This window comes from Amphiura filiformis, chromosome 19 (genome assembly GCF_039555335.1).
Source record: "Amphiura filiformis chromosome 19, Afil_fr2py, whole genome shotgun sequence".
NCBI classification, from domain to species: Eukaryota; Metazoa; Echinodermata; class Ophiuroidea; order Amphilepidida; family Amphiuridae; genus Amphiura; species Amphiura filiformis.
In genome coordinates this window covers 57,119,572-57,137,433 of record NC_092646.1, presented here as the reverse complement: position 1 = coordinate 57,137,433, position 17,862 = coordinate 57,119,572, and the positions used below count along the sequence as shown (strand labels likewise).

The 17,862-nt window shown below is 39.1% G+C and overlaps 1 protein-coding gene across 1 annotated transcript in view; it reads left to right on the top strand.

Annotated features, from left to right (window-relative positions):
- Positions 1-9,430: 9,430 nt before the first annotated feature.
- LOC140140680 (uncharacterized) overlaps positions 9,431-17,862 on the top strand; it is a 46,864-nt gene continuing 38,432 nt past the window's right edge. The window contains exon 1 of the mRNA XM_072162438.1: positions 9,431-9,528. The gene's annotated coding sequence lies outside the window, so the exon portion shown is untranslated. The remainder of the gene's footprint in view (positions 9,529-17,862) is intronic.

The following is a 17,862-nucleotide window of genomic DNA, read 5'->3' as shown; positions in this document are numbered from 1 at the left end:
GGAATAAACCCTGGGCTACTATGTTGGAATGCCAACTGTTAGTCAAAGGAGTGGCAAACCAGTGGGCCAATGTTAGCGTGCCAAGTGCTAACCGCGATGGTCATTGGCTTAAGAAGATTTTCAACATGGGGGGGGCGTAAATTGAAAAAAGGTTTTCGTGGGTCATACTGGGGGGTGCCCGAGGGCGTTTCCCCCCCCCTAATGTTGCAATGCCAACTGTTGAAACAGGAATGGCATTCCAACATTGCCCTAATGTTGTAATGCCAAATATCGAAACGGGAATGGCATTCCAACATTGGCCCAATGTTGCCAAGCCAACTATCGAAACAGGAATGGCATTCCAACATTGGCCCAATGTTGCCAAGCCAACTATCGAAACCGGAATGGCATTCCAACATTGGCCCAATGTTACAATGCCAACTATCGAAACAGGAATGGCATTCCAACATTGCCCTAATGTTGCAATGCCAAATATCGAAACAGGAATGGCATTCCAACATTGGCCCAATGTTGCCAAGCCAACTATCGAAACCGGAATGGCATTCCAACATTGGCCCAATGTTACAATGCCAACTATCGAAACAAATGGCATTACATTGGCCCAATGTTGCCGCATGCCAACTATATTGACTCATGAATGGCATATCAACAATGGCCCAATGTTGTAATGCCAACTGGCATTTCAACATTGGGCCAAATAATGGAATTCCAAAGGCTGCTGAAAAGATGGGAATAAACCCTGGGCTACTATGTTGGAATGCCAACTGTTAGTCAAAGGAGTGGCAAACCAGTGGGCCAATGTTAGCGTGCCAAGTGCTAACCGCGATGGTCATTGGCTTATGAAGATTTTCAACATGGGGGGGCGTAAATTGAAAAAAAGGTTTTCGTGGGTCATACTGGGGGCTGCCCGAGGGGGTTTCCCCTGGGAGTCAGAAAAATATAGGTCACAAACACCCATTTTCCTTCTATTTTATCACAATTTTTTGACTTCACCTAGGATTTTTTTTTTGGGGGGGGGGCTGAAAAGGTAATCCAGTCCCCGCACCAAAATTATTGACGGGGCTGAGGGCCCCCAAGCCCCCGATTCCTAAGCCTATATGATGGTTCCAACGTTCAGTGGGCCAATGTTGTATTGGTATCTGGGTTGCATTGAATTGTTATTGTTATGCAATATTTTAACCATATTTAATTAGGGTGAACTTACCCCACCATGTGGGCGACTTTGAAAAAAAAAATCCAAACGTCTCGCCAAAAATCGCCCCCCGTCGGCCCGCCAAAAATCGCTTCACCCCTTCTCAGCCCGCCAAAAAATGTTTGCCCCCCCCCTTTGCCAATTTTTTGGATCCCAAGTTGCAAATTTAAAAATTAATGGTCTAGAAACATGTTAGCGAGCACAGCGAGCAGGAAATTTGCATATAGGCCTAAATGTGTGCCAAAATTACTTACCCCCCGGCTTGTCAAAAATTGTTTCCCCCCCTTTCGGCCCGCCAAAAATTTCTCCTTCCCTCATTTTAATTATTGGCCCATATGGTTTATAGTTATTGCACAGCCCCTTATGGTCGATCTGTTGACAACTGGGGCGAACTTGGGTTGGACTAAATTGTAATGGACCGAGTTGTAGTGGTATTGATGTCAGCCTCAAGTAAAAAATGCTGGCGTATTTATGTCAGCCTCACGTGAAAAGGCTAATGCTTGCTTACCAGTATATTACATGACGTCGAGGCTGTAGTCGAGGATAGTTTTACATTTTACCAGTGACCGTGCCCGGGTGACCGTGTCCGTTTGCAATAAAGTAGGCATATAAAATACAAATTATACATGTATCTAGAGTCTACGATCACAGCATACGTATACCATATCAATTATCTGCCATGCATTTGATGTGAATCGACGCTACTGCGCCATTCATCACTGTTCATTAAGCCAAGCAAGGACAAGGTAAGCATGGTGCCCGGCATGGTCAGTCCATGCCAAATCAACCAATTTTCTGAAAAGTTCCCAGGTGACCCTCTCAGATTTTGATGAAATTCCATCAGAATAATCTTTTGTGGCCACAATGAACCCATACAAAAATTTGGCCTCATAGGCCATGCACAGTGTCGACTTCCTATTCGATAAATATAAATTTAATACTCCGTTGGTGAGCGACGGGCGACTGGTATTTCACCGAACGCAAGAAAAGGAGTTCTATCTGATTGGCTAGCAATCGATCGCTTAGGTCGCTTAGTAGTCAACTACAAACTCAAAACTGAGCATCGTATTCAATTCGATTGAAATCGATATTCTATTATTGCCGTAGATAAAGAGAGTGATAGTGTGTCAATAATGTACATTGTATTGCAGCTGGATTTTACATGCATTCTTTTATATAAATTTTTTCTCAATGAGTTGAATATGATCAAAATATTTACTCAGGATTTCAAATTTTTTACCCGCAAATTGCAGTTAAAGATATCCACAGCAAAATACCGGTCCTCACTAATTAGTGTATTTAATTTCCAGTTAGTGTATTTAAGATAAAACCTGACAACAAATAAAATTTTCTTGCAATAGAAATATCATATGGGATACTGATATGGTAGGCCGCAACCGCCACAACGTGGAGCTGCTACGCGTAGCTGACTTTTTGCTCCGTGGAGCCAAATTGACCAATCATGATCATGTTAGAGTTTTTCATTACTCGGAGGTAAAACTGACTAATTAAGTACGACTTACTCATTACGTGAAGCGAATTTATTCATTAAGAATTTGCCAGACGAGCGTCACGTAGTTGCAAGATATCCTCGGTCACGAAAGTTATGATTCAAAAAGTAGTTTATGAAAAGTACGAACTGACTTATTATTAAGATGGACATGCACTCATAAGAAACTCATACAGTATTGTACATAACTATATAGCTAGGCAGAGTGGTGGTAAACTATGCACACAGTTCTGCGATCTGCAGTGTATCGCCGGGAGCTAATTTGTATAATGCGGAATTCGACCTTCAGCAAACTGCAAACCAGTTCGGATTTACTTTATATACTAGTAGTAGGCCATACATACTGTAGTTACTGTCCGTTTTCCTATACACAATACTCAGTGCGCTCAACATTGACGCGTGACCTCTACAAATAGTGTATGTTAGAAGTATAGGCCATTGCCTAGTTGACGTCACTACTGTGTAAAAAATAACCGGCCAATATTTAAAGTATTCTCTGAAATTCTAGAAAATATAGTTTTGTAACATGTCCTAAATTTTTAGCTAATTTAGGTGTTTGGAAATATTGGTACTTTGTACCAAAAAATATGAAGAAATTATTTCTAAACCGTGTTAAGTCATTAAGCTTCTCATTTTCAAGAACGCTGGTTAACAATAAGCAGACTTTTGTCTCATTTCGTAAACAAAAGCCCACAGTATTGTTACCTTGCGTTTGCTCTATAATCGTTCACCCAACTGAAACTATAATACCAGCTCATTGCTCATTGCACAGGTAAAACAGACACAAGTGCAGTGTGTATTTAACCAGAGAAGATCTGATGTAACATAGTTGAGCCGTTTTCATTGAGTGTTATCTTGGTTTAATAGCTTTTAATAGGGTTTAAGTCCTTCAAAGGTCGTGGTGAGTTCTACTGTAGACATGACTGCATCATGATTATTTTTAAGTCAACAACATTCAACAATATGATCACCGTGATAGTATGAGAGTATCAGTACCGTGGGTGTCAGTGATCCTGGCCTGACACAGTAGACAAACAAACAAACAAACACGCCACACACATGACACATGCATGCAAGGTAACATTGACTATACACTAATCAAACAATGGTATTGATCCTGTACAACTGGTCGTGGTTTATTTACAATCGATTCATTTAAAATCCCCATAGTAAACATTAATTTTGGCAAGAGTTTTCTCTCTGGAACGAGGATGCATCCACTGGCTCCGCGTAATGAAAAGATCTAACATGATTGGTCAATTTAGCTCCGCGAAGCGAAAAGTAAGCTACGCGTAGCAGCTCCACGTTGTGGCGGTTACGGCCAGCCATATATTGATCATGCGAAAATCGTAAAACATAGAATAGAAACAGTGTGGCAGGCGCTCAAAATCTCAAATTGTATGCTAAGCCTGAGTTGCACGGCCTATCTCGAATAAAATCACCATGCGTAGTTGTTGAAAAACGTGAGGATTCATCGTACTATCACGGCAATTTTTAACACGAAGATATAGGGATGATGACGGTGTGCCATGTCGTTTTTGAGAAATGGCCCGGGCCCCTTTTTTGGCACTCGCGAGTGTCATGTTGATTTTTACCAACTTTGGTAGCTCATAACTTCTTGTTCTGAACAGATATAAAGCTGCAATGTTGCATTCTAGCTAATCTTAGGTCAATTAAGAATAATCTGAATAAGAAGTTATGAGCTACCAAAGTTGGTAAAAATCACCAATGACACTCGCGAGTTCCAAAAAATAGGGGGGTCTGGGCCAACTTCAAATGGCCATTTCTCAAAAACGACATGGCCTAGAATGAGGTCTATTTTTTGTAAGGGTTCATTGTTGTTAGAAAAGATTATTCTGATGGAATATCATCAATTGATCAAAATCTGAGAGGGTCACCTGGGGACCCCTGGTTGATTTGACATAGACTGCATGACCCTGGTAATCATTTTTACACGATCATGTTAGAAATTAATATTCTGGGTTCTGGGACTGATTATTCGGACTACTTATTTACATGCATGTATACCAGTTGTAGCACCGGGTTGTAGCAGTTGTAGTATCTACAAATTTCGAATGTTTGAGGACTTGTTTGACTTGTTGAGAACTTTTTTACAAAGTTGGTAAAAATCACCAATGACACTCGCGAGTTCCAAAAAAATAGGGGGGGTCTGGGCCAAACTTCAAATGGCCATTTCTCAAAAACGACATGGCCTAGAATGAGGTCTATTTTTTGTAAGGGTTCATTGTTGTTAGAAAAGATTATTCTGATGGAATATCATCAATTGATCAAAATCTGAGAGGGTCACCTGGGGACCCCTGGTTGATTTGACATAGACTGCATGACCCTGGTAATCATTTTTACACGATCATGTTAGAATTAATATTCTGGGTTCTGGGACTGATTATTCGGACTACTTATTTACATGCATGTATACCAGTTGTAGCACCGGGTTGTAGCAGTTGTAGTATCTACAAATTTCGAATGTTTGAGGACTTGTTTGAGGAAGTGCCTACAATCTTGTGCGAAAATCGTTGGGACAGATGATGTTTGGAAGATCAAATTCCTGTGAATTGAACATGACGCTGAAAATACATGACAGGTTTCATAGGTCATGACGATGAGGTCATGTTATGCATTTGTTTACTCCTCGCCCCCGAAACAATGTTGGAGCACAGATTGAGCTCAACCACTCTTACTAGTGGTAATCTCATTCTAACATTGTTGTCTTTGTATATGATTCAAAAAGTCCAAAATTTAAAATGAACCCCACGAAGTCCCTGAAATGCTAATCGTCATACCTAATACAGGTTTATCCACTCATTTGCACGTAAAACTTACCATATTGACCAGGTAAATCTAACTGAAGGAATTAAAATGATACACGGGTTTTTCTCTCAAAATAACTTCGCATGGACTTGGGTGGCTTTTGTATTCATGTATTCAATTGTCTATGCAGAAACTTATCGATACAGGAAATCCCAGGCCTGTTAAATGGCATACATATACTTGAGTTGTTGTGATTCAAATGTAGCTAGGCCTATATCAGGGTGTTTCAAGAAATTCCCGATTCTACCAGAAAACATTAACCAAACATTTTCCTGATTGGTCAGTAAATAGAGAGGACCTTCCTTTATGAAGAGATCGAATTTTTTTAAAGAAAAATTTAATGAGATGAGAACTGCAACAGGTTGAAGTGACACCATTCTGTGCATCAGGTGTTGAAACGCAATTATCTCCGAATTCGGATTGATTCAGACAAGCAAACTTACATACTCATAAAATGTAACTATTTTTGAAGACAAAATGTACAGGATGTTAAGAAATTTAAGAATGTCTAAGCCTGCCAAAACCCATCTCAAATTATGCACTTCTCATCACCATGTCCATTTTAGATATATATTGCTCAATGTAGTAAAGATAACCTTTGAGTTGGAGTAACTTTCTCAAAATTGGTAGTGATTAAGGGAGGTGTTATGAGCGAACCGTGGTTTGGATTCCAGAGGGAGGGTGCCTGTAAGAGGCAAATAACTGAGATCGCGCGCCAAATAAACTTACTTACTTAAAAAAAATAGACATAGGTGGGAATCGAACCCGGCACCTTCCGGTTCTGAATCAACAGATAGTATCACTAAGCCAACTTCCTATCTGCAATAAAACCTGTGATATTAATTTTTGATAATGTTTAACGGACAAATCAATACTAATGTACGATGTCATTCAAACTCTAATTTAGAAGTCCCACAACTAAAGTAGCAATCGATAAATCTGCTCACTCAATCATCAAATAATCAATCGAAAAATAAATAAATAAATAAATAAATAAATGTGTCCGTTCTCTCGAGCCCCAAAACGTCATTTAATAAATAAATAAAATAGATAATTAATAAATAAATAAATAAATAAACAAACAAACAAACAAACAAACAAACAAACAAACAAACAAACAAACAAACAAACAAACAAACAAACAAACAAAATAATATAAATATAAATAAATAATACAAAAAGAAATTATAAATTAGTTTTTCTAGGACCTACGCTGGAAAAATAAATCAGCGCATAAGAAAAAGAAACAGACGCTCGGATTCGAACAAGCGACACTGAGAACAGCAACTAAGAAACCACAATGCCTTAGACCACTCGGCCATAGAAGCACACAGTCTTCTCCATGTCAAAAAATATATATTAACCTTTAACGTTGCGCAATATTGGCACATGACATGGGCACATGTCTGTGGGTAAAGATACTGCATGATAGAAAGGTGTGCAAAGGATCTATCCCTGAAGTTAATGGTCATTGACATGTAACCAATTTTTTGTATACCAGCTACACTCAACCTATACAAAGAAGTATATTATTAGGCGTTGACGCAATCATGAATGCGGGAAGTATAAAACCATAGTCGCCACTCGTGCACTTGTTTGAGGCCACAGGTATTCCGGAAACTGCATTCAACCCCGAATTCAGAGGTCGATTTTGGGTTGTTACATGCAAATACAAACTAATTATATCATGAAAAAACCCACCAAGAGGACTACGATACTTATTCAGAGCCAATCTACATTCTGTTATTTACAAAAGCCGACGGTCAAAGTAAAATTATAAAAGGAGCAAGACCAGATATCAACGTTAAATCACGGTAAGCCTAAAATCGCATCGAAAACGCAAAAATGCAGTCACAAAATTTATAATATTACTAATCACCACAACGAATTGTAACGTAGGTATGCAGAAAATAGTTGTATTAGCAATAACAAAGTATGTGCAAAAAGATTTGTCTTTGGCATGTCGCTTTTTTGAAATATCGCCAAAAATGTGAAATTTTGGAAAAACGCCCCAAAATTTAAAACAAACACGAACCTTCCAAAATAAATATTTATTAGTACACGATTAAATTGTAATTTATTAAGGTGGTACTACACCCCTTGATAAATTTGTGACTATTTTTGCATTTCGTATATTGCCTACTGCCCATGACATGTTGGATAGGTATAGGTGCCTATGGGTCTGTAATTATGAACTGGTACCGTATTTTCAATTAAATTGAACCCCCTTTTTAGTTTCGCAATATTTCAGTATTTTTTCTTCAAATTTGTCAAAAAATTCTGACTTTCAGAATTGAAAATTTAGTATCAACTATATATATGTGTCAACTCATCTATATTTTGGACCTACATTTTATATTTTTGACCCAAAATTTGTCTCAGTGTTATATGGAAAGATCCCCCTTTTTGGTGACATTTTACCTAGTCTCATGGAAAGACCCCCATTTTGGTGAATCCCCCAAATATAACAGACGGAACGTGTCCCTTTTTTTGGCCCATCTTACCACCAACTTATCACTACCAAAATGACCAAATCAAACTGGTTTCCGCGCCTATCAATGATATCTCTGTCACCTTCAAAAGTTGAGTGCCCCCGGGCAGCACAGTACTAGCCCGGCCCGGCTAGGCATTTATTAATTAGCACTTCGGACAAATTTTGAATCACGTGGCTTTACCAGAATTTGCCATTCTGCATGTGTGACAGGGTCTGACTTGGGGTTTCTGTTTTCTACTGGCCCTTTGGGCAAGTGAGATGTTGCTCATTTTTTTCTAACGCAAAATCAAGCACAAGTATAAACAACCAAGTACAACCGACCAAGAAAAAGAAACTGTAAAAATTGCTTCATTTTGAAGCACAGAAGAGTAGCCAAATCGACCAAGTTCGGGAAAGTACTGGTGATCATCATCATCATCAGTCGGCTGCGGAGCAGGCGACTACAAGCTTTCTCCAACTTATTGCGATCTTGGGCAAGCGCAACAATTTTGTTTGGCTGCAACATCCCTTCAGTATCTCCCAGGAGGTGATGGACATACTGTAAGTACAGTGTGCGCTCTGGTTCTCCCGGTTTCCTCTTCCCATGTGGTGGAATATAAAGGGCATATTCTTTCACAGGCTGGTCGTCTTCAAGACGCAGTATATGGCCGAGAAATTTTAGTTGATGAATCTTGACTCTGGCAACCAGTGCAGTGGTGACTCGGTCAGATTGTAGATGGTTTCATTTGGAATCCGATCCACACGCTTGATGTTTAACATGACTCTGTAGCAAGATGTTGCAAAGGCGTTGATTTTTTGTCCATGTCCTTGGTGATTACCCATGACTCACATCCGTACAGAAAGACAGTAACACAAGTTGTCTCAAACAGCTTGATTTTTGTTTCGATTGGCATGGATGGGCTTCTCCAAAGGCGTTCCAGTTTTCAGAAAGCTGCCCAGGGTAGTGCTTTTTTTTTCTTTCTAGGTCTCCAGCACTAGAGCCCATCTTGGAACTCAAGTACTTAAAGTCTGTGACATGGTTGATGGTACTACCATAGATTTCAAGTGCTGGTTGGGCGTATAACAGTTTGCAGTCATATATTCTGTCTTAGGTGCGCTGAAGACAAGGCCTAGATCTGCTGCTGCAGTTGCAGTCCTAGTAAGCTGCGACTGAGCCCGGGCTGTGGAAGATTCCAACAGGGCAATATTATCAGCAAAATCCAGGTCATACAGCATCCTAGAAGGATACCTGCTTGACCGACGTGGGTAGGTAACAATTAATATGGTAATATGGCAAGGCTATTTTAATACCAATGATTTTGGTCAGCAAATTAATATTCTTCTTGCACAGGATGGTAATTAGGACGAATACCATGTCATGCAAGACATACTGCCAACCTTACAAACTTTACGCTTTTTTTTCAGAATATTAAATGGCATCCGATTCCAGTCCTCGCCAGATGGATTCCAGTTGTGATGAGAATGTCTCCAAAACTAGTGACACTGCAGAGAAACCATCAAGATGTAAGTGGAGCAGTCGTACTAATAGTATGAAAAGAAAATGATGGTTTAAAAACTCAGTAATAACCCATTTGTACTAAAATTGTTAAAGCTCTGTATTGATATCATCATAATCATTTAGTGATGTGCGCCCATAACAATTGGATTTTGAGATACTTAAAATGTCAGATGACAAGTTATATAGTAACTTCCTATCTTCTAATGGAGGGAAGGTGTATTGATATCATCATAATCATTTAGTGATGTGCGCCCATAACACCAGACTACCAAGATGGCGACCTACGTGACACAGTGTCATCGCCCCGATATCTTCATGGCAGAAATCGCCATGGTAGCCCCGATTAGCCCCGATTAGCCCGGTTACTGTCCTCGCTGTGTGTTAGTCGAGCATGGTACACCATTAGGTCATATGGTTATAGACTACCTTCACGATTGGCCTATACACTGCGCTATATAATTCGGCACATATAAATCAAAATTATTGTCAGTTTTTGACTCAAGACGCAAGCTAGTATCTCAAAGCTCAAACTAACGACTATCATATCTGGTTTCTTTATACGAAATCATTTACGGGAGATATTCATCATTTTCAAACCCGGTATCCAAAGATTGGGAGATTTATCGTCTGAATAGGCCAGTAAAATCAGCTGAAAAGGTCTAAAAAATTGCAACATGGATTATTTTTTGAGGAAAATATTTCTATTAGGTGCCTTTAGTACATACTAAAAGTCTACCAAAATCAACCTCTGCGAAAGATGGATAAATCGACTTTTTCAAAATGGCCTCCAAAATGATTAAAATGATGGACAAAATAATAGAAAACAGACTCACTATGTCACTTATTAGTAAAAAATAACACGATTCGTATGTCCCAAACCATGCTTAGAGGGTGTAAAATATGATTCACCGCTTTTTCCCATTTGCAAGGTTTTCAAAATGGCCGCCAAAATAGCTAGAACGTTTATTATAGGGGAGCAAAGGTAAATATGGAATTAAATAGGGCATTGCCACTTGTAAACTCATCTTAAAGTTATTTATGTGTTCATATTTACAGAAAGTGTGGCATAACTAGACGGTTTGGATGTAATATATACCTCATCTAAAGATTCCCGCCATCTGATTGGTTAAAAGAGCGGGCATAGTTTTGACTATGCCCGCAAAAGTAACTATTCCCCGGGCATAGTTCTGCGTGTGCGTTGTTCCCAGCGTAAAATGATATTACGCACGCATTAATATTTGCGCGCGCTATAATTACGCGGAAATCGCAGATTGTAATTTGTGCCGTTCGCATTGAAACTATTAATTTCGCTTTCCATAATCGATGCTTTTAACCAAACAGATAACAAGAATCTTTAGATTTGGTATATAAAACAAATATTGACTGCGGTTAAAATTATAGGCCCTCGGCAGGGTTTTCTTTAACGCACAAAACACACGTATTTACGCGTTCAGGCACTTTTCTGACTCCTTCAAATCCCTAGTTCCAAAGTCCAATGCATACAAAATCTTGAAAACGTACGCGTTCAGATATTGCAAGAATTGAATAGAGAAACACCTGATATTGTGTATTTATTCTCGGCTTTTGGCATTTAGGACCAATACTCCCGATATGTAGGACCACGAAAGGTTTTATGGACCGGCATTTCACAATTTTCAGCTTTTCAACTGTTCAAATTTAAATTTTACACAGTAATAGTGCCAAAATGGTCCACCAAATGGCTTCAATTAGGTATTCATTTTGAAAATTTTTTCAAGTTCTAGGGGGGAACATCACCCTGCGTAGTTGATTAACAAATGGCCACTTTCACTTCTGCTTTCGACATTTGCCAATTTATGTTTAACACAATTTATAGGCCTACCATAATGGGGAAAACTTGCCGTCCACGAAAGGCTCCATGGACTGCTCATTTCACAAATGTTCGGCTTTTTTAAACTAAAATTTTACACATTAATATTGCCAAAATGATCCACCAAATTGCTCCAATTAGGTCTTCATTTTGCAAAAGTTTCTTACTTCTCAGGGGAATCTTTAAATATTATTATTTTCTTCTAAAATTGCCCCACCCCCTTCTGACTGCTCTAGATCCGCCACTGCACCAAACAGTGGCGTAGATTTTTTTTTTCAAAAATAATATTATAAAAATACCCCTTGAACAATGTTTTTGACTCCTTCAGAGGAAAAATTCACAATTGAAAGGGTCAAAAAAATTTGAAAATACCCCTTCACCAAAATGCTTAAAGAAAACCCTGGCCCTCGGTGATCTCAAAACCATGGTTTTGAGATCACCTTGGGCCTATAATTTTAACCATGCCCCTCATAGCAGTCAATATTTGTTATTTACTATTGTTAACAGTGTAATCTTGGTCAACAATGACAAGTTTTAATTATTACTCTAAACTCAATCGTTGATTTATCTCTGATACCAAATGACTCTCAAATGATTTATTCATCATTCAATAAATGTTTCCCTTTAAACTGTTAATTATGCACATACCGTATTTAACCTTTTTTAAGACTGAGGGCGATGTAAATGCTGGTAAACTTTAGTTTATCAGTTTTATCATGATAGTTGTTAGTTTCATCATTTCAATTTTATTCATAATACACATAAAACAGATATATTGAAAAGAATACATTTAAGGCCAGTCAGGAGGGTTGAGAAGGTACATGACCAGGCTCAAACATCCGCAGGCATATTAAACAACAGGACAATACAACACATAAATGCAGTTTATAAAGGAATACATCAAAAATATTATACTATAAATTAGAAGTAATATTGCATAAAAATGTTGACAGGGACCCGCCCTGAAACAATTGCACAAAACGATAAAATATATGTCTAAAAGACGGCATTATGATTTAAATCGACCAGTCATGGTCATATTTTGAATAAAAAATTGAGTAAGAACATAGGATTGCACGTTGACTGAGTGATTTTGAACATTTATCAAAGACCCGTTTCATTGGTTTTTGGCTTTTTTTTAATTTAGGGGAAAATGGAACTCAGGTTGCACTTGTTGGAGCTTGTGATGAGGCCTCTACTGCCTATTTCAATACAAAATAACTTTGCGTCATAACCCTGTTCTTGCAAATCAGCGATTAAACCGGCATATTTATTTTGTTTGTAGTCATGGGTTTTGTGGATGTTCTGCTCGAAAGGAATGCTAAGCTCAATAACGATGATGGATTTAGAGCTTTCGTTAACGAGAACCAGATCTGGTCTTTGCTGCGTGTGAAGAATATCAGGAGGGATTGTGGTACTAGTGGTTTTAGTGGCACCATCTAAGTCACAGTAGAATTTCCAGGACTGGTCACTGATATCTTTGAGAGTATCCATGATTATGCGGAGAACAGAGTTATGACGCCAAGTATACCGACCTTGATCAAGCATGATTTTACAGTGATTAAGGACATGATGGAGGGTCTCGTGATGACCACATAAGTTACATTTGGTATACACAGCCGTGACGTTAGTCACGGCTGTGTCTTTTTTTTTTTTGGTTTTTTCTTTCTTTCTTTCTTCTTCTTTCTTATTCTTCTGTCAACCATTACATTTGCTCTAGCACTCACATGCTTACATCGATTTTGACCTAATTTGGTCACAATGATCATTGACTATGCCCCTACATGTCACATGAAATTCGTGGGGTCAAAGGTCACGCAGAGGTCATAGGGGTCAAAAACGTGATTTCAACTAAAATGCATCTTCTCCCACATCTTACGTAGGACAGCGGCCTCACTTGCACACATGCATTGTTATTACCCAGTGTCTATGTGGTGTACACATATTTGGGGTCAAAGGTCATTAAGGGGTCACTTCCGGTATAAAACGAAAAACCTTCACACATTTTTATTAGCTAAGTAAAACAGCACAGTAACGGTATGTTCACATATGATCTGCAGTCACCCAATGTACATGTGGTATTTTTTTATTTGGGGTCAAAGCTCATTAAGGCGTCACTTCCGGTATAAAAAGAAATACCTTTAAAATGCATCTTCTTCCACAGATTCTGTAGGACAGTGACGCCACTTGCACACATGCATTGTTATTACCCAGTGTCTATGGGGTGTACACAGATTTGGGATCAAAGGTCATTAAAGGGTCACTTCCGGTATAAAACGAAAAACCTTCAAAAATTTTATTTGCTAAGAAAAACATAGGACAGTATGGTATGTTCACACATGAATTGTGGTTACCCAATTCATATGTGGTATTTTTTTATTTGGGGTCAAATGTCATTAAGGGGTCACTTCCGGTCTGAGACGAAAAACCTTCAAAATGCCCCTTCTGCCACAAGTAACATGGCAAAGTGATGCCACGTGCACACATGCGTTGACATTAGCCAATGTCTATGGGCGTTTTCATATATTTTGGGGTCAAAGGTCATTAAGGGGTCACAACACGGCTGTGTTCGTGGTCTTAGACCACGGCTAAGTCTAGTTTAACTTTTTTTCCCCAGCGACTCAGATTATTTTTAGTGGGGAGGGTGTCAAGGAAAGCATTCAACATAAATTTCATGATGCCTTTAGGAAGATTGTAAATAAAAGATTTCCAAAGATAATCAGATTTTTCTGAGAGTGCAATACGAAACATGTCGCCCTGGACCACACGATTTTTTAAATGGTTATATTTACGCATGTTTCATAATAATTCATGTTTGGCATTTTTCATATTTACGCATGTTTCATAATAATTCATGTTTGGCATGTGCTCAACGAGTTTACACAACTATACCTGTACTTATGCAAAAACAGTTTGAAGCAAAATATCACCCTCGATGTCCTCAATTTTCCAAAGTGACAAAATACGATGTGAGACAAATTATCATAATGATATAATATAACCTTATAAATAAGGACGAAATACACAGTGATGACCTTATACAATGTAGCACCAAATGAAGACCATCGCCACACAAACCATGCTGGAAAGACAGATTATCAGGCTAGCCACCAACAGAAGGACTTCCACCATGGTATCTATGGGTCAATCCGGGGGGTCAATTTGAACAGCTTCTTTGTTTTGGATCCAAGTGTAACAGCCTGCTGTTTCCTCTTAAAGGAGTATTTTGCGACAGGTTGGCCAACCATTGATTGAATGATATCTATACCAACCGCTTCAGCTTCATCAGCATTGACATGTGCTTCACCTACAACCCCTGAAATAATATTACGTAGTGACTTATCTGTCTTCATAAATGGGTTCCTACTTTGCAGAAAGCTTACCAGTTTCTCGGTCTCGACGCAGTCTCTTTTCTGACAATATTTTGATGTTTCCTTGTGCTGCTCATTGCTGCTGTATGAAACTCCAGTAAATTCCTGCATAGCTTGTTTAATGTGTGAACAGGCAGGCATTGAATTGACCCAGACTGTTCTTTGCAACTCTGTCATACCCTTTACTCTAGTCAGACCGCCTGTTGTCTTGATACTACGCATCAGCACTTGTTCAATTACCAGATCTGTTGATAGACCTGCCCAAAACCTGTCACTACGGCGAACCACATGTAGACCCGCTAGAAACTTTGAATGAAGTTGGGAGTCAGCAGTAGGAGCTAGTAGGGAGTTTACTGCTGGGAGTTTGTCCATTTCCTGCAGATATAGATATACTGTTTTAGCACACAAGTTATGGCCTGCAGCGGCAAAGAAAGGGAGCATTTCTCCCAGTGAAGTGAGGTGAAGTTCTTTCTGCTCTTATGAAACGCTTTAGGGTGTCCACCATTTTCATATACTGTAGTGTCGCCATAGACTGCTGGTGCGACTATCCTGATTACTTGCCTTCTCTTCATCCAATTTTGCGTTGATTTGAAGTACTGCTCCACATGTCTCTTCATCTAAACTGCCATCTGACCCTAGCCTATCAAATGCCTTCTTGCGTTGGCCATCACATTATTTCCATCATCCCCGTTTGTAATACAGTTATCTGTGGAACTAATTTCTCGTCCAGAGATTACCTTCTGTCGCCTGTTTATGTGTCTGACTGGCTGTGATATATCAGAAGTACTTAGTGAATTTTCTATATGCAGACCACCGATTCTTAGCACGATAGATTTGAGTTTGCTGTAGCGAGGCTCATTTGTAATGATATAATGAGCCTTCCACCACAAGGGCTGGTCAAATTATTGAATCTTGCTTGGTCGGCCAGAAATATTAGTGTGGAGTAGAGCTGAGTAGATGCATGTCATATCACTTGGATCTAGGTCAATCATAGCCAGGGTGGTTTCCCTCTGTACCATCTGTATAAAGCCAGACCAACCTTGGCGTGGCCATTTCAGAAATGGTGAGAAGTTCCAGAGGATGTCGCTAAATGGTTTGTGTGCGCGGTTTTGTATGCTATTACCCTTAAGCAATGCAAGGTCCCTAAAGCATATGCTATCCTGTTATCATGATTTCAGCTGATGTCACTGTCGTCCGTGGGACTACACTACAAACTGTATGGCCAGGTGTGACTGCAGCAATCATACCCATGCCATGAAATGTTCCATGTCCATCTAATGTACGAATGTTGTGGTCCACGTTGCCGGCCGAGTACTGCACAAACTGGCCTTCAGTGATAAGTGTTGCAGAACGTGGAGTAACAGCAGCACCTTGCTCAAAATTTAAGACTTCCGAATAAGAGCTGCATAACTCATTCAGTTAACATTTACTCTAGAAGGAGCCGATACATATAATATGTCATAACTTATTTGTACTATTTTAATGCTGATTCAGCTCCTATGGTGAAAAGTTGATCGCCCTGCCTGTATTCATAACCCATAACGATATTTGGCAGCCATTTTGAATTTTGAACCAAAAATATGCACACAAATAATTATTTATGAAATGGTTAGGGCCCAAGAGCAGTTGTAAGTCAAACATGTCACCCAATTCCCACATGGACACTCAATATATCTTGAAATTAAAACTGTCTATCATTTTACGACATTTAGGCTGCCATTTTGTCCATCTTTCGCAGATGTTGATTTTGGTAGACTTTGAGTATGATAAAAAGGAGACTTAAGAGCAACGTTTTCTGAAAACAGAATCCATGTTGCAATTTGTTTGACCTTTTGAGTTTTTTGAGCTAATTTTTACTGGCCTAGAATATCAATCGTGCATAGCACATCCACGTGTATCGATCCCGTGTATTCATTTCAGTGTCTCTTGCTGTACGGTGTAATTATTAACCGGGCGATGTCGACGTGCGTGAGTCAATAAAGACAAGTGTTATTTAATAATAATATTAGATATTTGTGTTCTGTGTTATCCATCTTGATAATGTGTTAATAGCCAACACAATAAGCTCTATGAGCCAATCCATGTCAACTCCAGGGATGTGCACCGCAGCACCTCTTCAATCTGTGTGGTGGTAGATATTGATGAGAAAGTAAAATCCTGAAAATTTGAGCTTCATACTCATTTCGTTTTCCCGTGGCATCAATTTGAAATTTAGGGGGGTCAGCGTGAAAATATGTCGCATCGCGAAAGACGACTTTTGGAGGTCCATAAATGTATAAAGGGAACCCTTAACAACTTTGAAAAGTATGTATCCTGGGGTACTTTTTGCTGTAGAATTCAAATATGGTATCAGGAAACTTGTAACCCCTTTACTTTAAAAGATATAGGGCCCTCAAAATACAACTTCGTTCAACCAGGACCAACTTCGGGGGGTCAGAACTCCAAATTAAAGTAATTTTATCGTCCATTTTTTTGCCATTCAGAGCCCTTTGGTGGGACATTACTCTTATCCAATATTGAGCATATTAAAATACATTTAACTGAGATATTACCCATGCAAAACCATTTTTTTTTACATTTTGACCCCCCTGAAAACCAATGTCAGACATTTTGCCCCACCACCAACTTCAGGTATGTTGAAGATATGTTCTTAGACAACATTTCTGAGAGATATTGGCTTTGGGTCTTGATGGATTCAACACATCAGTTAGGTTTGCCTACTCCATAGAGTTGTACACATTTTTGATTTCGCATGTATAATGATTTAATGTACAACTCTATGGAGGAGGCAAACGTAACTAATGTGTTGAAGCCATCAAGACCCCCAGCCAATATCTCTCAGAAATGTTGTCCAACATGTCCAAGGACATATTTTCAATATACCTGAAGTTGATGGTGGGTCAAAATGTCTGACATTGGATTTCAGGGCGTCAAAATGTACAAAAAATGTACAATTGGGGTTGTACATTGGTAATATCTCAGCTAAAAGTATTCTAATAGGCTCAATCTTGGATAACAGTAATGTCCTACCAAAGGGCTCTGACTGGCAAAAAAATGGACGGTAAAATTATTTTTACTTTTGGAGTTCTGACCCCCCAAAGTTGGTCCTGGATGGACGA